Raw genomic sequence first — 24,104 nt, forward strand, 5'->3', positions numbered from 1 at the left:
GGACTGGGCGACGTTAAATATGCTCGTGGTCTCAATGTCCTCCAAGTGAAACGATACCTCTGGGGGTGCTAGCACTAGGTAGCTATTAGCTCCTAGACTAGTTCTAAATTCTCATTAACTGTTCGATCCGGTGATGGTGCTGCCATCTATAGGTATATAAAATAATGGAGGCAAGGCACTTAGTATGCAGTCCTCGACATAAATACAGTTGTAGTCAGTTGTGACTCTGAATAGGAATAGAATAGGAACTTGAAGAAATAGAGTTAAAATATGAAATTCTAGTTTCTAAATAAAATTGAAATTTTTAAAATTAAATATTAAAGGTAACATAAAAATTCCAGAAATTTGCTTCATATTTATTTGAATATATGATGTTATTTCAAATTAGCATGAATTATTTCCAACTTCTGATTTTTTCATTCTTAACATTTTTCTCTTATCTATCTATTATGTATGATTCCATGCATAAAAATTGGTCATGACGTCCCCCCCCCCCTCACAGAAAGTATCATATTCTACTTGCTGATCTATCTGACCACTGTAAGATGTTAGATTGTTTGAACTGATACACTGTTGATTGTAAAACTGATTGTGTGATTGATGGGAGATAAGGGAAAGGAGGGGCGCATGTAAGCAGAGGCTACTTGTGAAGATCGTATGTTTTACTAGGATAACTTCAAGCAAAAAACCTTTACAAAATCTCAAAATATGGCAGTACCAGTCATATCTTTTAGCTTAACTTTTAGAGCAATAAGCCAGTTTATGTTTCTTTGGTGACAACTTCTTTGTTTTAGCAGGTATTGTATGTAATTAAATCGTTGTCTTCTTCACGTGAAAACGTATTTTAAATTACCTTAAAAGTTAAATTTAATTATTGAAAACCGTTATAGGAACAATCAATGATTTGACAATGTTTAATTTTTTTTTAAATTAAATTAAGAGTGCTTTCTTTTGGCAGGTCAGTTCTAAGGTATATGATAGGACACTCGTAAACACAACATCTAGGGACGACACATGTGAATAGTTCCCAGATCCTCTCCGTAAATATTAATATTAGTGTAAGGTATTATAAGTGTTGAAAAAATGAGAAAATATTCAGAGCTATAGTTTTTCTACAATAAGTTTGAAAGTTTATTGTTAATTGTTATTATTTTTAAATATTTTTTTCGATTATATTTTGGTTTTTAATTTTTTTATTGAAAAATAGTTGATCAAAAACTTAGTGTTATATAATACTTATAGGAAATAAAAAGACAAAATATTTTCATTTAACAAAAAGTGACCAGAATCATAGTTTGGAAAACATATTTTCTTAATGACGCAGTTACTGTACAATGTAAACTGACAGTATAGGTCACACATCTTTCAATGTAATTTTTATATACGTATATGTTTCATACTAAAGACTTTTTCGCTGAAATATGGAGGTTGCCCTGTATTTTTTAATCGTGTTTATATGTGCCCCAGGCTAGTTCACATGTGAACAATTGAAGACATTTTTTTTTCAAAATGCCATGAAGTAAAGAAATACATACATTTTTTTTTTTAATCTGAAAAAATCTATGACATATGACACAAAGAATAGACTATTCAGACATGGAGACATTTTTTCTGTGAGAAATCAATAATATTTTTTTAGTGGATATGGCACCAAGATCTACATCGTTAGGGTAAAATGATAAACTGTTGTATTTTCTACAAATAGAAAGGAAATGTGTTTAAATTTGATATGGTTATGCGTGTATCACGAGCCGTACTGCTAACACTTTCATGTCTACTTGAAACGTATTTTAATGAGCATGATGCTGTACTTACATCCTTTTGATCTTAATTTAAAATGCATTTGAAAGGTTTGGTGAACAAAGTAAAACGCCGGGGGAAACACACACACAACTTATAGTAATATCTGCCTAAATGGAGCTAATATTTTAAAGGGATGGGATTCTGGTTGTGTAAAGTAGAGGAAAGTATCAAATTGAAACTTTAAAGCAGTTTTTCTCAAAATACTAACTGTCATAAAAGATTCTCATCCAATAAACTTTTTAATTATAAAGAGATTTTCTTTAACTACAAAAGGTTTCTTTGTCTAGTTATTATCTCACTTTTAAGGAGAAAAAAATGTTCATTGATACGCTCCAGAATGCTTAATTTGGATATTCAGTGAACGTTTTCTTGGTTATAATCGGATATATTTGTGTTTTGAAAACGCGATGTCCCGTAAAAAAAACGATATGAGTTTCAACGGCTTCGTTTTGTGTCTTTAGGAATTGAAAGGTATCCATTTCATTCTCCTCTCGTGTTCGGTCATCAGATTTTTGTGTTCATTAAATAATTGATAATTTCATTTTCTTTCACTCAATCGAAATTTGCATAACCATTCCACAACGTCTTTATTTGCGTGCTTGAGGAAACATCTCGATTCTAATGCGTGCGTCTGTACCATCTGTTTCCATCTAATCTAATAGCTTCGTAAATATTTCATTGTTAAGCCGACCACACCTTGTGTTAGAAGAAAAGAAAAAGGTAAGAAAATCCTTTCCCCAAGCTTCAGCCGTCTTGCGCAATAGAAATGTGAAAAGGGACCGAAGCGACTTTCAGTGACTTTTTCGTTCAATCGAAGCTGTCAAAATCAGAACGATTTGCATGCAGCCTGGAGCGAACATGAAGATGTTAATGACAGGCGATAATCAGCTGCACCTCCTCTTCACTGTTTCAAAGGATGCAAAAATTTTCATCTCATGAATGCGAAAAACTTCTGAAGTGTGCAATCCTTCTGGTCACTCGTTTTGAAGAGGCGTTGCAAATGCAATTTCCTTAGTCTTTAGTTTCGGCAAATACTATGAACGGTTCAATGCCTCCATTTGCTTATTTAGTTGATATTTCTAATTATATCTATTAGTATTCAATTCAAAATAATTATTTGATCTCCGAAATAAACCGGTAACTTGCATCTATTTATTTTTCAATCCAGTAAGACATTTTTACATCTATACTTGGGCTTTATTCCAAGAATTATATATTTTGGTTTTAAATTTAAATTATTTAAACGTAAGGAACCATTATGTATTTAATATGAAGTATCATCAACTTTCGAAACAGTTTTCTCGTGTTTAAAAAATAATGATTTGTACCTGTTACGGGCGATGTCGTAGTCCGACACAGACAAATCATTAGTTTTCAGGCACAAAAATTGTTTTCAGAAAACTAAAACTTCATATTTACAAAATGGTTCTTTATATTTGAACAAACTGATTTCAATTAAAGGTTCAAAATTCCGTGGCTAAAGTGAAAATATATGCAAAAAAAAAAAAAAAAAAAAAGTCGCACCAGTGCAAATGAATTGAGAAAATTATACTGCCATGGTAGACAAACGGCAGTTTTTTGCGCTTTTTCATTATGGAAAACCAAACAAGCAAGCTTGTGCAATGAAGCTAACATACATGGCCCCACATTTTTTACAGGCCACATTGTCATTACAGGCCACAAGATCATACTGCAAACCCTGTTTGCCTGTTTCTATTTTAAGGATTTTACATTTAAAAGTAAGTTTTATCTCACTTTTCCCATACTGAGCCCCTTTACTGCTTAGCCCCTATTGCTGTTGTACTTCCTAGCTTTCCCCTTGTGTGACCAGGGATTCCAGAGGACTCCAAAATTTATTGCGACAAGCCCTGGAAACTAAAATTCCGCCATAACTTCTGGAAGCGAGTATATTAATTTACGCAAATACAACTGAAACAGGGTAAGTGACAACACCAGTCAAAGGCCAACTGGCGTTTTTAATGCGCCCTTATTTATTTAATTGATCTTTGGTCCAAAAGCCTACTAGAACAACTGCCTTTGTTATAATTTATATAAAAAAAGTATTAACACAGTAATGTTCATGCAAAAACAAAGAGAGATTCAAAGGATATCTGTAATTGTAGTTGCGTATACACATGTTTTGGAGTTTCAAGGAATTCTTTTTTATTTAAAAAAGTAATGAAGCTGTGCAAAACAATGTGAAACTTGATACCAATGCTATGCACTGCGAACCCATATTAAAAACTATTTAAAAAAATCTTTTTCTTATACTATTAACACTCTAAATAAAATTAAAACCTTTACCAGAAATTATCACTGTATGAAGTAGCGGAAATTTTCAAGTTGAGACATTAAAGCTGTTTTTCTTAAACTCAGTTATCACATACAGGGCCTGATTATTGAATAGGCCAACTAGATCATGGAATAGGGCCTACACTGTTAAAAATTCAGGAAGATTTTCTGGTAATTGTTACTGTAAAATTGCATCGCCGACGCATCGCTGATTTTTACGGTAATTTATACCGGAGAAATAAGCGATAACAGCGCCAATTGGTTGCTGCGGCCTACCGAGGATACCGTAAAATTTTACAGTAACACTTGATTTTTACGGTAATAGTTACTGGCAACATGGATGCCAGTAACAATTACCGTAAATTTTCCGGAAAATTTTTAACAGTGTACGTGTTTCAGGGGCCCCAAAATGTCTAAAATTGTTTTAGATAATGGCTAAATATATAAGTTTTAACTGTAGGGCCCGCCTAAAATGTGTTACGCCTAGGGCTTCCCGATATCTTAATCGGGTCCTGTGGTCACATAATATTTTCATCCCCTAAAGTCTTCAGATTACTATGAATCGGGAAAACATTAAACCTTGTAATAGACACTGGAAGAAATTTAATCGATGAGTCCGAAAGTCAGTCATCTCCAGGTTTTTACCAAATTCGATGACTGGTCTTCGAATTCATCGATTAAGTTACAGATAATAAACCACAGCTATTTGGAACTAGTATTCTTGTGGTTTCAAGTATGCGTTTATAGTCCGAGAGCCAACGAGTTTTAGAAGAGAAGCTAGTGAACATCTGCTATACGGCGCCATGAGTGGGTAAAGCCTTGGTTTCCTAGGAGCCAACTCGCCGATCGTCGGTGTCGCTCTCGCCAAGGAGAAAACTTGATTCTTCTGCGCATGCTCGCCCGAGCTAAATCAACGTCGTGAATGGCCACGCCGGAATCCAATTAACTTTGATTTCAACGTCACGGCAAGGAGCGACGTCGAAGATCGGCGGTTCACTTCTAGGAAACCAGGGCTTAAAGTAGCTGTTTAAGCGCAAACGTGTGAAAAAAAAATAAAAAAATAATCATTTACTCCGGCCAGAAATTTTGTCAGTAAGTACTTGACATAAAACTAAAACAAACAAAAAAGTTAGCTGGCTGCAACGCGGTGGATTATGCGTCAACTGACCGCATGAACTTGTAAACAAAAACATTTTTATAATCATATCCTCTCGCTCGGGAACTAAAGAGATAGTTCGTAATTTAATTTTATAACAAAAATTTAAAAAACCGTCAGCTGGCTGTACACCGGTGGAAAGGTCATCAGCTGACGTAGTGAAGCTTTTAAAATGGAGCATCATTCGATCATATTAAATGCTTCTGCTGACTACGTTTTCACCGGTGTACAATCAGTTGACGGTTTTTTTTAGATTAAAAGTAACTTATGAACTAACATTTCCGAAGTTCACGAGCAAGAGAGAGGAAATGATTTTAACAAAATTATTTAACAATGAACAGCAATTTTGAACCTGAAATAGAGACTGAAATTCACAATATTAAGTTTTACAAGATTTTATTTATTTAAGAATAAATTATAAAGTTAAATACACTATTAACATTAACAATTTATTAAAACTTTCAAACATTATTTTGATTAACAATAAATGGCAAAAAAAGTTTCTAAATTTTAACTTTCCCATTACATTTTATGTATACATTTGAAAACGTTTCGGAAAGATTTTGAGTATTGTTATTAGATGTTGTTCGAAAGAAGGCTTAGCTTCTTCTAGCCTCTTCCAAAACGACCTTTGTTGACTTTGAAATCTTCCATGTGTTCGGTATCAGTGAGAACTTGATGAAACGAAGCTGTATCGCTCTAAATAAACGAATTGAAACGAAGTATGTCTAGCGTAACTCCTTTTTGCGTGTTTTGTAAAAAGGAATGTTCTAAATAGAAAACTTTTAGTGAAGAGACTCTGATTACGCGTAATGTTTATTTTATTTTATTATTTTTTTTTGTTTTTGATTTTTTTTTTTTTTTTTTTTACAGTGCGGATTACCAATAACTTAACGAAAACCAATGTTGTGCTGCCTGCAGTACCACAGTAGCTGCTATAGAAATTTTACGGCTCTCCCTCCAAAATACCGAAAAGTGCCATCAACCTCACAAGCAACGACACCAGTAACAGAGTAAGTTATTTGCTTGTTTTCAATTATTGCATTAATTCAAGCAAAACTTTTTTGCTCCGTGTTTTGCACAAATTAGTTGTTTTCAAAAAATGGTTATATATTAAAAATAATACTTTTTAACATATTTTTTAATTAATTTTATGAGCTCAACTATATTTGTTTTTGCTTTAACACTTGAATCGTATTTTCATGAAAGAATTTTAGCTTTTACTTGTAAACTGAGATTCTATAACGTTCGATGTATCGCCTTTCCTACTTTCTCTCTCTATTTTTTCCTTATTTCTTATATCTGTTTCGATGTCTCTCTTATGCTAATTAATTAATTATGTAGAAACAATAGCTTGTTACGAAATAAAAATAATTAAAAATGTAGAAAACTTTTTTTGTTAAAGCAATTTTTGGAGTAAGCACGTACCTGTCCACCCATGAGGATACTAAAATGATCTTTCATCTTTGTCAATTAAATTTCAATGCAGATGTCACAATTCGATGTTCTGATACCAACGTGCTCAATATTATGTTAGCTAACATGAATGAAATATCCGAAATTATTCGAATATGGATGGAAATTGGGGTTGGTAGCCATCAACGGTTTTTATATGTAACTGAATTGTATAACGCTTTATGGAATGATGTATGCAGAGCTTTACCAGCATTTCTTGCGTTTACCGGATGTGATGTCCATCCATCTTTTTCTTATAGAAAAAGCAAGAAGCGTCCATTGGCTGTCATGAGAAAATCCGTCGATTTTATTAACAGTTTTATTCATATGTCTACATCAGAAATAAAAGAAACTTATTCTCGTGTAGAAAAATTCATTTGTGAAATCTACGGGCTTAAACTGATCAAAACTGATAACGAAGCCAGAGTTGCGACTTTCACTAAAAATTATAAACTCCTGGACAATGACGTTTCCAAACTGCCCAATAAAAATATACACTGTTAAAACTACAAGCTGCATTCGGCACGTTTCAGGGGCGAAACGCTTGTTCACCAGCGGCACCCAATACGGAGCCGAAATCGCACCTCTAAATAGGGTGAAAAACAGGCACCTTTTAAAAAATAGACAGCCGGAATGAAAAAAAGGAACCTTTGGAGAGAGAAATGGCACCCTTACTATAGATCCTCCTCCCCCCTCCCCCGTATTGTGTGCGTTTTTGAATACAGTTGTGGTTTTTTTTCTTAGTTTTGTTTTGATTTATGATATTCTACGTTTTGGACATTTTTCACACTGAACTCGATACTGGAAATGATTAAAACATATAATTACAACATTTGATCATATTTCAGAGTTTTCAACATAGCTAAGAAGTGCTCATTGCTCTAACTCAGTGTCTCTCGCGGTAAAAGCAAATGAAAAACTTTGCGGACCAGTGAAATCTTTATCGTTTTCTTAAAAATTCATAAAATAAATAATATTAATACTATGGGGCCGTTAAAAACATATGAAAAATTCAGAGTTCTGATGAGTTTTTTTTTACAAAAAGTAATGTTAAGAATTAATAAAACAATAAATATATACCCCTTTACTTGGAATCAAAGATCTGTCACAAATCGTTATAATTTAAAGACGAGTAATTATTTAAATAATGTGAGAAATTATACATTTACTAAAACATGACGCATTCCGAAAATGAAGCATAGCTGTACTTATGGATTATTTACATGAAGAGCCAAAAATATTCAGGGATATTACAGTTACGGAAAAACACAAAATCGTTTCATAAACGTTAATCAAGAGTAACAAAATAAAATGCACATAAAATTTTTCGACACTTAAAAAACCAAAAGAAATTTCTAATGCTATCGAAACATTAATCGCTAACAGGAAATAATTCTAACAGTTGAATGAAAAAGCAAAAAAAAAAAAAAAAAGAAAGAGCTAGACTGAGAGAGATTTTTTTTTTTCGTTAGCTTTTTGTTATAATCTACGAAGCACAAGAATCATTTTCATTTAGATTCTCACTTGTTGATTATTGATAATCTTATAGCAGGTTTTTTTTTGGTGATTAATTAAAGCTGCTTATCGAGTACTCAAGAAAATAATGACAGATATTTTTAGTAGCGTTTTGAATGATGGAAATTTCACGATAGTAACGGTTAACTAACTAAAAGACAGTAACGGTAACTGAAAAGCAATAAATGCACTTTTAAACACTTAACTATGTTTGAAAGCCCTAAAAGCTACAAAATGATCAAAAGCTGTACTTACTTGTAATTTCGGATAATTAATCCTAGAAAAGTTGTGTTTCAATCCGACAGTGTACTTCATTCAATGTGAAAGACACACAAACGCAATCATCATTTGTCCGCCATATTGAGGAGGTTGAATGTATGTCTAAGGCAAAAGCGCATGCGCAATGAGTCTTTTTGCGATTGCATGCTGTTTCGGCCCCTCTGCTCTATTTTCTTGCCTGCATTGCACCTTCAGGCACTATGCTTTCACCTAAGAGGGAATATTTTCACTCGTCTGGAACCCCTGGTTATAACAGTGTACGGAGCCGAAATGGCACCTCTAACTAGGGTGAAAAATAGGCACCTTTCTAAAAATAGGCAGCCGGGGTGAAAAAAAGTAACCTTCTGAGAGAGAAATGGCATCCTTACCAGGGTTGTTTGGTTTAACCGTCCCATACCAACCAACCCATAGGTTTAAACAAGCTATGCGGTTTTTTAATTTTTTTTTAAATAAAATAATCCTTCGCATGTTGTTAGCTAATCCTCACCATGACATTACAGGGGTGCCCATCCCCCCCAAGCTCAATGGCGCAAAGTCCCCCCCAGAAATTTTCTCGCTTTCGAATAAGGTTAAGTTTCGAGTTTCTAATTCCCAGGCAAACTGACGGGGGAGGGGGGGTGACGCTAACCACAGCCATCTAAACCGAAATATCGTTGGATTGTTACACGTCTCACCTCAAAAAACTTACAATATGGCCCTTGAGTAAAAAAGTTCAGAGATTTTTTTTTTTCAAACGTAAATAAAAAAAATACGGAGAGTGGATTCACCTTTCTGATTTGGGATAAAGGCATTACTGGATGTAAGCAAGTTAAACCTTGTCGGAAGTATAATATTCAGTCAGATAGGGGGTCCGGGGATTTCTCACCCGGAAAAATTTTGAAATTGTAGATATAAAAACACAGTTTTAGACATTAATTGGTAAAGTTTGGTGGTATCGATTGGAACGACTCGGTGGTCCCTCCCCGTTATTTTTTTTTCGAAATTGAAATATCAAAAAAGTACTTGTAGATACTCTTCTGTTATGTAAAGGACAGTGGGAGGTTCGGGGACTCTCTCTCGAAACGTTTTTAAACTAGTAGTTCTAAAAACGCAGTTTTAAACTATCTGTGGTAATGTTAGGTATATAAGAGATTCGGGAGGTGTCCCTCTAAAAAATTTCGTGATAAAAGTCTTAAAATTGCGATTTCAGGCTATCTATAGTTAGGGGACAGGCATTTTTCGGAAATTGAAGTTCTGAAATCGCACTTGTAGCCGCCCTCGTGACGTTAGGGAAAGGCGTTTTCGGAAGCACTCCTCAGAAAATTTTTTCGAGATTGCAGCCTGAAAATCAAATTTAAGACAATCTTTAATGATTTTGATGAGAGTGGGGGAAGGGAGAGGGGCGCTCCACTTAAATGTTACTCTTAAATGCTGTTGAAACGCAATTTTGATAGATCTTTGGTAATATAAGTGGAAGGAGAAGTTCGGTGGCATTCCCCCGGCAATTTTTTGAAATTGAAACTCCAAAAAGGCAATTGCAGATTGTATTTTCTTCTGTTAAGAAGAGGGAAGATTCATGGGCTTTCTCCATAAATTTTTCAAAATTGCAGTTCTGGAAACTCAGTTTTAGATAACTCTTAATGGCAAAGAGGCCGTTTTTTGAGCGTTACAGTGGAGGAGCTCACCTGGAATTTCACTCACAAATTCACTATAACAGATATTTTTCAGAAATCCTCAAAATTGATTCAGCTATTCAGCACACATCGAAATTCAAAACTCGAAAATTTTCACGAATCTAATACTTCCCTCAATTACATATCAAATACAGAAGAAAATAAAAATGATTTTAGAAAAATAATTAAAATACCTCAAGAACAAACTAATCTACTTCCAACAGTGGAACCTAACGTTATTAAAAGTTTTATAAAAATCATCTAATGATAAATTTAAAGAACAATCAATTTGAAAATGGTAGAAAAAACGAGAGTAGAGTAAAATGAAAAATTTTACGTAAAGTTTAGCAAATTTTTGAAGAAAGTGTATTAATTTTCAAGTGATGGGCTAAAAATATGTTACAGTGAAACCTGTAAAAGTTACCACTTGCGGTGCACTACTTTAGTGGTCAACTTAAAGAGGTGGTCAACTTATAAAAGTTGAATTATATGATATAGATCTGATTCTGTGCCTGAAAATAGCGGTCAACTTAGAATGGCGGTCAACTTAACAGGTTCTACCGTATTCGAAAACTTCAAAATCAATTTTAAACGATTGTTTTGGTGCAAATGAATCCATGAATGGCTAGAGCATAGTGGTCAAAATTCTTACAAACAATAAATAAATAACGGGGGGAAACAATTAAAAAACCTTTTTATTTTAGCCATTTTTGACCTTTTTTCATCATTGTTACACGTATTTCTCATACAAAACTGTGTTATTTCCAGAAAATCTATATAAATAAAACAAAGAATACATGTGCATATATATATATGCATGTTCCCCATACAAATCGAGTTTATGTCGGATCTCGAGCAAATTTGACAGGAACATACTTAGGCTCCCGAGAAAGAACACAGAGAGATTTTCAAGCGGCAAAGAAGCATAGATGTAAAGAAGTACCGAACAGTTCTAATTTTAGTTTTAGGACCTTAAATAGCATTAAAAGACTCTTTTACCCGAAATAATTATCCGATCGGCTCGATTTTAGTCTCATTCGAAAGTCCGCAAAAATACCCCTGAAGTAGATTTACTTCCTTTGGATTTCAAAACCATCAACAAGGCTGTAAAGTCAACAGGAGAAAAGTTGTACGCATTTTTACGTAAAGGAACACAAAATAAAATCGGAAACTTATTGTCTACTGCGAGTTCAGTTTTAACTATCGTCAATAAAATGACTGAGAAGAAAGATCTATATTCCCATTTTTTTTCTCGACTGTGAACACATAAAATTCTTGCTTTCGTGTTGAGCAGAATCGTCGGCCTTCGTGAAGCTGGATTGTCTTATCGTGCAGTAGCCGCTCGTGTGCAGCGTAACAGCAGCACAATCATGCGTGTTTGGAAGCAGTGGACGGACGAGGGTCGGACAGCTCGGACATCCGGGAGTGGACCACGAAATGTGACGTCAGCTCGCGATGACAGACACCTGGTGCGTATGGCACTGACGGACCGCACAGCTTCTTCTAGACAATTGGCAGTACAGTGGTCAACAGCTACAGGTGTTTCATTGTGTGCTTCATCAATTCGGAGACGTCTGCTGCAGTGTGGGCTGCGCGCAAGGATTTCTTAATACAGGATACCTCTCACGCAAAACCATCGCCGCCTGCGGCTACAATGAGCCAATGTGCATAATAGCTGGCGTGCTGATTGGCAGCAGGTCGTCTTTTCTGACGAATCCCGCTTCAAATTGTGGCATCATGATGGCCGAATTCGTGTCAGGTGAACGGCACATTCCGGAGTGCATTATCGAACGCCACAGTGGACGAACACCCGGAGTTATGGTCTGGGGTGCCATAGCATATCATGGACGATCACAATTGCTACGAATTGAGGGCAATTTGAACAGTACCCGATACATAAATGAAGTTTTACAGCCCCAAGCTATTCCTTTCCTGCAAGGATTGCTAGGGGCTGTATTCCAGCAGGATAATGCCCGTCCACATGTCGCCAGGACTGTCAAATCTTACCTTGATTCGCAGCAGGTACAGCTTCTTCCTTGGCCTGCATATTCCCCGGAAATTTCACCGATTGAACATGTGTGGGATTTCGTTGGGCGGCGTCTCGCTCGTGATCCTCGTCCTGTTGCTTCGACAGACAAACTTTGGTTGCGCATACAAACAATATGGAATAAATACTCTTCCTCAGGCAGATATTCAAACTTTGTTTCACTCCATGCCGAGTCGTGTAGCAGCTCTTACTGAGACACAGCTCTTAGTGGCCACACAAAATATTAATTTCTATTTCTTTTTATTGTTTGTTTTGAAAATGTATTCATTTATTTGTACCATTACCACTCAACTGTGTATTAAATTTCATTCAAGTATGATGCTTTCTTCATTGTGTTGCAATTTTCACAAACAGGAGTGTAATAAATTACTAAAAGGAAATCAAATTGTCTGATCCTGATTTGCAACGAACACGGACTCCATCCCGTCTTTGATGATCCCTTTATTGAAAAAGAGACACGGCTAATAAATTTTGGAATGAGTACGTCAAAAATGTAATATTTATACATGTAGGGGAGGGTGACCCAAAGCATGTAGGTTTTCGAATAACGCCCCAAAATTGTAGTTTTTGGATTTTAATCGCAACAATTTCGGTTTTATTTCCTAGCAGGGTTCTTGAACTTAAAAATAAAAAGTGATTTTATCATTATTTAAAGCCCAATATTTATTTATTATCTACCTTAACAAACATGTGAAAAACCCGCTTTGAACCTACCATTGAGCCCAAAGCGGGTAAGCTTAACTAAATGGGGTTTGGTACATTTTTCCAATCAAATATGAAGTTATAAATGATTAAAATAGTTGACTAGCTACCTGGCATTATATAAAAAATATAAAACAGTTGTACTTATCCAATTTAAAGTCAGTACATTTGTTTATAAAATTTAAAGAAATAACTGAGTTAATTAATTGCTAACCTAAAGAATAACTTTTTAAAGTTATACTTATCCTATTGAAAGAGAAAATCTAAGTCAGCACACGAGTCAAGAAATTTTAAATAAATGCATGATTAAATCCTATACTTATTTTGCCCAAAGGCACGTTTTTATTTCAATAATTATAACCTTAAATTAATAATTAAAAAAAAAACGGAATGACCATCGTAGTTTTTATAGGTGGATAATGTCAGAATATTGACAATAAAAAAAATAATAAGCTGGTCTTCGACTAATCACAAGTTACAAAACTTCTTTCTTTCTTTTTTTTTTTTTTTTCTTAAAGCCTGGTTGCGCCATGCCGCTTGCGGACTGATAATAACTCAGCGGTGTTCGGGTAAACACGACACACGTACTCGTCGCCGCTAACACACCATGGGACGGGGGGAGGCATACCCAATATTTACCTATCCGCTTTGGGCTCTATTCCCCTTTTTCTTGTTGAATAAGTTTAAATATTTTTTTCCTTTCAAAAATCAAAAAGTTCATGTTCAAAAAAAAAAAAAAAACTTCTGGGAAAAAAATCCCCCCCAAAAATTTTGATGGCGCAACTTGCGCCATAATCCCCCCCTGTGGGCACCCCTGATGACATTTGCAGTTATATAAGATTTCAGTAGCTTTTCATTCGCCTGAATTTTACGTAACAATTCCCTTGTTGATAATCATCGTATTTATTATACGTATACACAAACACTCATGTTAATGTATTGTTGAAAATTCTGTAAATAGTAATTATTTTTGTGATTAATTTGTCGGAATCTAGCTAAATTTGGCGTTTATTAAATTATCTTTCATCTAAAGTTATTGTAGTAACGTAACCTGCAAATACAGTATTGTGGCAATTAATTGGGAAATGCATTTTTTTTCAAAAAAATCAGTTTTATTCAAGTATTTCATGAATACATTTGAAACTAATAATTAATATGACATCCTCGAGACCTAAGAACATCACAGACACGTTTTGGCAAAGAATGTACTAGACTGGCACATATAGTTTTAATTTCAACGTCATTATACCATATGTCAAAAACAGACGAAATTAGCTTTCCCATCGTAGTACTGTCAAATTTATGAAGACGTTTTTTAACGATAGCCCACAAATTTTCAATCGAATTTAAGTCCGGGGAGTTTCCGGGCTAACCCAGTACAGTAAGTTTGTTTTTGGAGCAGAAATTAAAAATTTGCTTCAATGTGTGACATCGCGCCGTCTTATTGAAAAACGTAATCTCCGTTCGGCCAAAATTTAGACGTGGTTGGAAGCACATTTTGAGTCCATGTCGTTTCTTAGCTGGCACTGTTCATCATTCCTTCTACGGGAACAAGGGATTATGACCCAGAAACGCAGAAACAACCCCAAAACATCTTTTTGGGTGGATACTTTGGTGCCTGATTAATGTGATGCGGACAAAATGGTTCTCATTTGAACCTTCTCACGAACCTGGACCTAAATCCCTGAACCACATAAAATAAAATCTTTTCCCAGCCCTCCTAAGTTCATATTTTATATTTCCGTGCCCATTCTAACCTTTTTTTTTCTTCATAGGCGTGAGAAGCTGCTTCTTGCACGGTCGACATGCTCTCCGCCCACATTCTAAAACCCTGTATCTCACTGTTGAAGGTGCAATGGCAACACTAGCTGTCATCATGGACTTGGACAGGTCAAAATTAGTTAATCGAGGATTCATAACACTCATTCAATGTAAACTTTTATCGTCACGAGCCGAAGTTCTTCATTCACGGCCGTATTTTCCAATACTGTTGTTTCCAGCATTTCCTGTTGTCTTAAACCGCTGCCATATCCTCCCAACACTTGATTTACTCACTCCACGTACTTTGCCTATTTTTTCTAACGTTTAAGAAGCGTGTTCTCCAAGCGCAATCACTTTAGCAGGAGTTTCAGGGCTGATATCCATGACTCAAATTACTCCCACAGCAAGCGAGCAACTAACACTGCCAACTTCTAGCCACTTGGCGAAGAATTTATATGCCTGCAGCTTACCTGATGAGTACAAACAGCCACTAGTTTGAAAATTAGGGCCATTTGAACTCTGAGCTTCAATTTGAGTGCTTATTCATTCGCTTACGTGTGATAAAGCGAAAAAAATAAAATTTCCCAATTAATTGCCACAATACTGTAGTTTCTTGTAATGAATGTACAGCCCCCGTACATTCGGCTGAAGTATACGGTCCCCTCATTTCTGAATGATAAAATTTGTGACTGGAAAGAAATAAGAATTTGTAGAACGGAGTAGGATTTTCTGGAATATTTGAGAAGCTCTCTTTCGATGTCTATAAATAGCCGTGCCGCATGATAAAAACTCAGACTCGACTGAACCGTTGGGCTGAGAGCATGTATTTTGCTCTGTGTGTATTAGTCTTCTTTTTCGCTGTGTTGTTTTGCGTATTTGGATGCAAATACGTGTGCCATCGTTGAGTATACGGTGTTTAATTGATATTTGCCTAATTGCTATGGTGAATTTAGTAGTTGTTAACGATCTTTCCTGTACATAGTGTAAATAAATCTCCCGTGTTTTCTCAAGAACTGTGTCGTCATTTCAAGAAAGTTTGAAGCTGCACCGGAACTTTTAACATTTGGCGCCCAACGTGGGGCTTCTTCAGGACCTTCTTGGAGTAAGTGTGACCTTGGACATTTTTTTTCATAAAGACTTTGAATTTTGAATGTTTTATGGTGATTACTCGCGCAATGGATGATCAATTAAAACAACTTCTTGACGCAATCAACTCTGTGAAGAGTGATATGGCGGCTAATCAAGAACAATTTAAAAAATGATATGGCGGCTAATCAAGAACAATTAAAAAAATGATATGGCGGCTAATCAAGAACAATTAAAAAATGATATGGCGGCTAATCAAGACCAATTTAAAAGTGATTTGACTGCAAATCAAGAACAATTGAAAAATGAATTGGCGGCTAATCAAGAACAATTGAAAAATGAATTGGCGGTTAATCAAGAACAATTGAAAAGTGATTTAACGGTGCTGAAAAATGATTTAGCTTCTAACCAAGAGGATATTAAAAACGACCTTACTTCGGTAAAGACTGTGATGGAAAATAAATTTAATGAGATAGAGCATCGAGTTGATGTTATTGAAGGAAAATTTGAGGCAGTTGAAGGCCGCATCACAGTGGAAAACAAAATCGAAGAAAAATTTGAAGAAAAATTGAGTACCGTTGAAGGCCGATGCAATGCTGTAGAAAATAAATTGGAAGAAGAAGATAGAAAATTTCATCAACTTAAAGAAGACATCTTTAAAGACCTGGAAAGGAAATTGGTGACGCTTGGAAGCGGTGCTGCTGACGTTGTGCACTCGATTACACGACCTTCAATTAAGCTCGCCACATTTGACGGCAAATCCTCATGGCAAGTGTACAAGACCCAGTTCCTAATAGTTTCCGAAGCAAATGGATGGGACTCGGTTACCAAGGCCTGTCGTCTTGCAGCATCCCTGAGCGGTGACTCAGCGGACATTCTTCAGACCCTTCCGGACAGCCAGCACCTGGATTTCGCCATCCTTCACTGCGTTGGAACTTCGCTTCGGTGGGAAGTGCCAGAAAGATTTCAGCCGACTCCAGTTGAAGTCCCGATTACAGAAAACCGGGGAAACCCTGCAAGAGCTAGCGGTGGACGTCGAGAGAATGTCTCATCTTGCTTTTTGCGACTGTCCTGCAGATGTTCGAGACAACCTGGCACTCAACTACTACATCGACGGGGTTCCAGATCCGGAAATCCAGAAAGCTCTACGGATGGCGGATGTCAAAGATCTGAATTCTGCTGTTGTGTGTGCGATGAGATACGAGGCCGCCCAAGAAGCAACCCGTGTGGATCGCCATCCAATCCGGACTCTGAAAGCTGAGGAGTCTGATTCCAGGTCGTCCCATATCGCTGAACTTGAGAGACAACTCTGTGACTTGGCAAAACATCTGAACAGCATAACAGCCCAAAAGAAACAAGAGCAGAAGTGCTGGAAATGCTGTAGTGAAGGGTACCTGCGATGGAGTTGTCCGGCTCGCCAAGCTACGCGAGGGAAGGAAACCACCACCACCAGAGCTCTGCAGATTTTTTTCTACGAGTAGTGGCAGTGATGGACTTTTCATTTACGCACATGCAAATGGGAATCCTTGCAAACTGATTGTCAACACTGGAGCTAATGTGGCAATCGTTAGGACAGACGTGGCTCGTGAATTTGGATTGAAACTGTTGTGGACATCGCCACGCGTAAGTCTCCAGACTGTGACAGGTGACAAAATTGAGATTGAAGGTAAAGTGGATTTGGAAATAGTGTTTGGGAATGCCACCTACCATCATACGGCATTCGTTGCTGATATCACGAACCCCTTCATTCTCGGATTAGACTTTTTAAAGAAATACGACTTCACCCTTGACTTCAAGACTAATGAACTGCACTCGATGAGAGAAGACATAGCCATCTTCAACGAGGAAAATGAAGTAAAATCCGCTCATCAAATAATAGCCCAAAAGGACTTCACCATACCCTCTAGAACAGAATCATTGATACCTGGCTCCATTGAAGAAAACAATAGCTTTCGATTTGGCCTCATTGAATACCCCAACCAAAGCAATAACCGAAAAGGAGTGCTGGTAGCATCTACGCTTGTGGACCTTTCTAAGGATGTAATTCCTGTGAGAGTCGTCAACGTGAATGAAAGGCGAAAGAATATCAGGAAAGGTGAAGTGTTGGCAACTTATACTCCAGTTAATTGCATCATTAGAAGAATCAATTTCACCGCGACTGTGTCTTCTGAGTCCTTGACATCGAAGTTAATTGGGAGTGCGCCACTATCGAAAGATCAAAGAATTGCTGCGGAACAATTGGTGAACAACTTCAAGCATCTGTTTTCCTCCACATCGGAGGACGTCGGCCGTACAAATTTAACGCAGCATAGGATCGACACTGGAGAACATCCCCCTATTAAGCAGCATCCAAGACAACTACCGTTCGCCAAGAAGGAAGAGGTTGAGACCCTCCTGAAAGAAATGCAGGAGAATGACGTAATCAAACCCTCATCTAGTCCTTGGGCCTCTCTCATAGTCTTGGTCCAAAAGAAAAATGGTTCCACCAGATTTTGTGTCGATTATTGACGCCTTCACCAAGAAAGACAGTTACCCTCTTCCACGGATAGACGACACCTTGGACACTCTTTCCGGACACAAGTGGTTTTCGACCCTGGACTTGAAGAGCTGCTACTGGCAGGTAGAGATACACCCTGATGACCGAGAGAAGACGGCGTTTACATCTGGACAAGGTTTATGGCAGTTTAAAGTAATGCCCTTCGGCCTCTGAAATGCACCAGCTACGTTTGAGCGTCTTATGGAGTCAGTGTTAAGAGGACTCTCCTACGAATCCTGTCTGGTCTACTTGGACGATATCATCCTTGTGGGACGCAGTTTCGAAGAACATCTGGCTAATCTTAGGAAGGTGCTGCAAAAGCTTAAGGAAGCCAATCTGAAGTTAAGAACGTCCAAACGTAATTTGTTCCGCCGAGAAGTGAACTACATTGGTCACATCATCTCTTCCGAGGGTGTACAAACTGATCCAGAAAAGGTATCTGCGGTCAAGACTTGGAGTCGTCCCGAAAACGTCCATCAGCTGCGAAGTTTTCTGGGGCTCTGCACATCCTATAGGAAGTTTGTAAAGGATTTTTTCAACATTGCACGACCTTTGCATAAGCTGACGGAGAGCAAGCAAAAGTTTGAATGATCCAAAGAATGCGAAGATGCATTTTTACGACTGAAGGAGGCTTTAACATTAACGCCTATTCTCTCATATCCTCAGCCTGAAAATCCTTCATCCTCGATACTGATGCGAGCCACGTGGGCATCGGATCTGTTTTATCTCAAGAAATTGACGGCAACGAACATGTCATCGCTTACTGGAGCAAATGCTTATCAAAGTCGGAGCGAAATTACTGCGTCACCAGAAAGGAGTTACTGGCCATAGTGAAAGCTGTAGACCAGCCTCTACAGCCGGAAATTTCTGCTTCAGACAGATCATGCCTCGTTAACTTGGCTTTTGAACTTCAAAAATCCGGAAGGCCAGATAGCCAGGTGTATACAGCGGCTCCAGGAATATGACATAGAGATCAAGCACCGAAAAGGGTTGTCTCACGGTAATGCAGTCGCTTTATCAAGGAGACTCTGTCCTGAGAACTGCCACTATTGTTCCCGAATCGAGAAACAGTATGGAACGACTAGCCCTACTGACTAACAGGTGACAGTGACTTCAACATCATCAGAACCTGATCCATGGAGTGATGACCAAGTTCGAAAAGATCAACTTGAAGACAAAGACGTAAAACCAATTTTGGAGTTCATGGAAAGTGACAGTCGGCGACCTAGCTGGCAGGACGTTTCCATCTTCAGTCCTGCAACAAAAAGATACTGGGCTTTATGGAACTCACTCTATTTACGGAACGGCGTACTGTACCGAAAATGGGAATCTGATGACGGCAAAACATCTAGGTGGCAGTTATTACTTCCCCGATCAAGGATTTCAGATGTTCTGAAAGAAATACATAGTAGTGCGACTGGAGGACATTTTGGTGTCTTGAAAACCCTCAATAAAGTTCGAGAGCGCTTCTTTCTGGAGCAAGGCGAAGAATGACGTGGAGAAGTGGTGCCATTCTTGTGACGCCTGTGCTTCCCGTAAAGGACCGAAGAAAAGAAGCAGAGGGAAGTTACATCTGTACAACGTTGGAGCTCCTTTCGAACGAATTGGGATCGACATCCTGAGTCCTCTACCAAGAACTGCTGACGGGAACAAATACATCCTTGTTTCCATTGAAATATTTCTCCAAATGGCCCGAACATATCCCATTCCAGATCAAGAAGCTACCACCGTAGCAGAGACTCTAGTCCAGCATTGGATCTCGAGATACGGAACACCTTTGCAGATTCATTCTGATCAAGGGAGGAATTTCATCTCTGCTGTGTTTAAGGGCCTATGTCAAATTCTCGGAATTGAGAAAACTAGGACAACACCACTACACTCACAATCGGACGGCATGGTGGAGAGATTTAACCGTACAATCCTGAATAATCTCTCGCTTATGGTCTCCAGAAACCAGCAGGATTGGGAAAAGAAGCTACCTTTGTTCCTGCTGGCCTACCGCAGTGTTGTCCACGAGACTACCGGATATGCCCCATCTCAGATGCTCTTCGGACGAGAGCTCCGGCTACCTTGTGATCTCGTCTTCGGTCGTCCTCCGGATGCGCCTTCATTGCCTGAGGAGTACATCCAGGATCTCCAGGCCCGGTTGGAAGATGTTCATAACTTTGCACGAGAGCGAATCAACATCGCGGCGGAGAAGATGAAGACCCGATAAGACACAAGGTCCACTGGACAGGAATTCAACGAAGGTGACAAAGTGTGGTTATGGAATCCCATCCGACGGAAAGGTCTTTCACCCAAATTGCAGTCGCATTGGGATGGACCCTATAAAGTCCTTAACCGACTGAATGACGTCGTAGTGAGGATCCAAAAATCACCTAATGCAAAACCTAGGGTTGTACATTATGATCGGTTAGCCCCATCCTATGGGCATAGTTCATAAGTATTACGTAAACAACCATGGTTGATAACATAAAAGTTGTAGATAATTTTTCCTTTTAATGTTTAGTGATATTTCTTGTTATTATTGTGTTTTCTGTGCATTATGGGTTATTATTTAACGTGTGTATTTGTGAACTTGTGATAGAAGTTTGGCACCCTTTCTGGGGATTGTACAGCCCGCGTCGTGGAGTCCTTAAGAAGGGGGCAACGTTACAAATTCTGTAAATAGTAATTATTTTTGTGATTAATTTGTCGTAATCTAGTTAAATTTGGTGTTTATTAAATTATCTTTCACCTAAAATTATTGTAGTAACGTAACCTGTAAATAGTTTCTTGTAATGAATATACAGCCCCCGTACATTCGGCTGAAGTATACGGTCCCCTCATTTCTGAATGATAAAATTTGTGAATGGAAAGAAATAAGAATTTGTAGAACGGAGTAGGATTTTCTGGAATATCTGAGAAGCTCTCTTTCGATGTCTATAAATAGCCGTTCCGCATGATAAAAAGTCAGTCTCGACTGAGTCGTTGGGCTGAGAGCATGTATTTTGCTCTGTGTGTATTAGCCTTCTTTTTCGCTGTGTTGTTTTGCGTATTTGGATGTAAATACGTGTGCCATCGTTGAGTATACGGTGTTAATTGATATTTGCCTAATTGCTATAGTGAATTTAGCAGTTGTTAACGATCTTTCCTGTACATAGTGTAAATAAATCTTTATTTTCTCAAGAACTGTGTCGTCAGTTCAAGAAAGTTTGAAGCTGAACCGGAACTTTTAACAATATATATATATATATATATATGTGTGTGTGTGTGTGTGTGTGGGTGTGTGCGTGTGTGTGTGTGTGCGCGCGCGTGTGTGTGTGTGTGTGTGCGTGTGTGCGTGTGTGTGAGCGCGCGCGTGATCATTTCAGATAATCCTACTTGCTCGTGGTCGCAATTTTAAGAACAAAATACTCTCTTGTTAGGATTAAACAGCAATTTCGTGTGCCGGTCATGTTTCCCTTACGCTTGAACGCCCCCTCTAAGTGGAAGCAACTGCTTGTTTCACTGGCTATCGACAAACTAGATGCGGAACATGTTCAGTTGGAAGCTGAAGAAACTCAAATTTAGATTTTGATTGGAGCTATCTGAAATAACTGCTACTGTTCAAATCATTATCCTAAAGCGAGAAAATATTTTCTATTATGTAGCTTTCGCTATTACTTACAGCTGTACTCTCTACTTTGTCGGTAAGAACTCACCTCAGAAGTTATGCCATTCATAGGGCTCTATCATTGTGAGCTGCCTCCTCAGGCACTATGTTTTCTATTTTGTAAGCTTTCAATGTTATTTAAAATAGTTTCTATCTACCTGGTGATTATAATTAAAGTTCCACTTTCAAAAGGCTGAAAACTGAAATACTGGTCAGAATGACTTCAAATTTGAACTGAATATACTTGAAGAAATGGAAAATTGTATGGAAGAAGTTAAAAAGCTTTGAAATAGTTTCAAGTTTATGAGTCTTTGAATTAAGTATCGCACACTGCTGGTGAAGGTCTTTCACGAGAATGGCGACTGTGCGGTAGCAGCTTTAAAGAAATTCCGATCATATAATTCCGATCAATTTTTTGATCATTGGTTACTGCTAAAGGTCTGAAGAAAATGATAAAAACAATTCAAAGAAGCAACTTCTTTTGAAGTGAAATCTATAGAAGAGGGAAAGAATCAATTGCTTCGACGTCCGTAAAAGACATGACCACAGCAAAGGAGAGATATTTTTCTTTTACCATACTGCTTCCCCCTTCTTCAAATATTTTCAGTAAAATTTGAAGTCATTATGATCAACAGCTCCTTTTATACAGCTTTTTGAAATTGATCCTTTAATTATAATAGCTCATAATGTATTTTCCCTATAGTTTGAATACAATCTTTTTAATTTTTTAATGAAATATGAATAAAGGTCGTAAGTTACTTTTAGAGTATGCGAGAGGTTTTTGACATTGAAATACCCTCCTCTTTTCCATAAAAAGCTAGATATAGAGCAAGGGGGGGGGGACATCGCCTATTAGTGCCCTCTTTTTTTAATAAAATAGCTTTTCTTTTCACCGTAAATGGTGATTTACCTTACACCATTTGAGGAAAAAATGTGGTTGAAAAAATTTCTCCCTCTGTTGAAGTTAGAGTGAGATTTTAAAAAGTTAGACAGTTTTTTTTAAAACTTATTATTTAATTTAACAAAATCGCGAGCAAGTCCGGCATCAAAATATTTTTTGAGTTTCTTTTAAACGTGCGCGATTCTCGTGGTCTCATGCTCTGTCGAGAACCCTGCTCCGAGATCTTGTGACTTGAATTTTGAACTGTATTTTAAAACTAATAATTAAAAACTTATTATTTATATTTACACTCTTTCAAACCTTAGAGCTTCTACACTTCAATGTTGTACTTCAAATAGGGGAAGGTTGCCGACAATAAACCACATAACAGTTTTCAATTTTTTTTAGAAACGAAATCCAACTCTGATTTCACGTTAATTATATGAACAATTTTTCAGTATATTTCTCTTTCAAAAATAATATTCACTTTCATGATAAATATACACAATAAAGAATGAAAATTATAAATAAATATTTTAGCATGTGATTCATTCATGGCTACCGGTTGCTATGGATGGACAATCGAGTTTCCATCAATGGACCACATTCTCAATTTAAAACATCAATGCGTAACTTACAAATAGTTATAACAGGTGTTTAATAAACACTACAAATAAAAATAAGTGATAGAAAACTAGATTAATTTTCTAAAATGTTTTATTTTTGGATAACAGGAACATAAAAAAAACCCAGCTCTCACACAACACACAGTTGTTGTCATCACATCTGGTTCACCACTTTATATTTTCCCAAATTGTGCAGCACTGTTCTTAGCTAATATCTTTTCTACTTCTTTTGAACTGTTGAGAATTTTATTAAATCGATTTTGAAAATTTTCGTTCGGAGCAAAATTGAACTTGCTCTCTAAAACGTCAGAGAACATTTTTGATCATTTTATTACTGAAACCAGAAGCTTAAGTCTCAAACTACCAGAGAATATAGTACTAACAGACTTTTTGTCTTAATTAAATCTGTGGGACATGCTATTTTTCTCAGCCTCTTGAAAGGCCAATTCCCCCAATTTTTCGGAAGTAATTCCAAAAACTTCTGCTCAAGTTTCAAAATATGGTCCACTAATCATATTCATATTTCAGATGGTCCACTAATCATATTCATATTTCCTCTAAATTTTTAATAAGTGATTAAGGTAACAACAAACCGGTTTTATTTTCCATGCGACTGTTTAAAGTTGGTTTTAGGACTCTATTTTGTAGGCAGACTTCGTTAAGGTCCACTGCCACCATTT

This window comes from Uloborus diversus, chromosome 3, assembly GCF_026930045.1.
Source record: "Uloborus diversus isolate 005 chromosome 3, Udiv.v.3.1, whole genome shotgun sequence".
In the NCBI taxonomy this organism is placed as follows: domain Eukaryota; kingdom Metazoa; phylum Arthropoda; class Arachnida; order Araneae; family Uloboridae; genus Uloborus; species Uloborus diversus.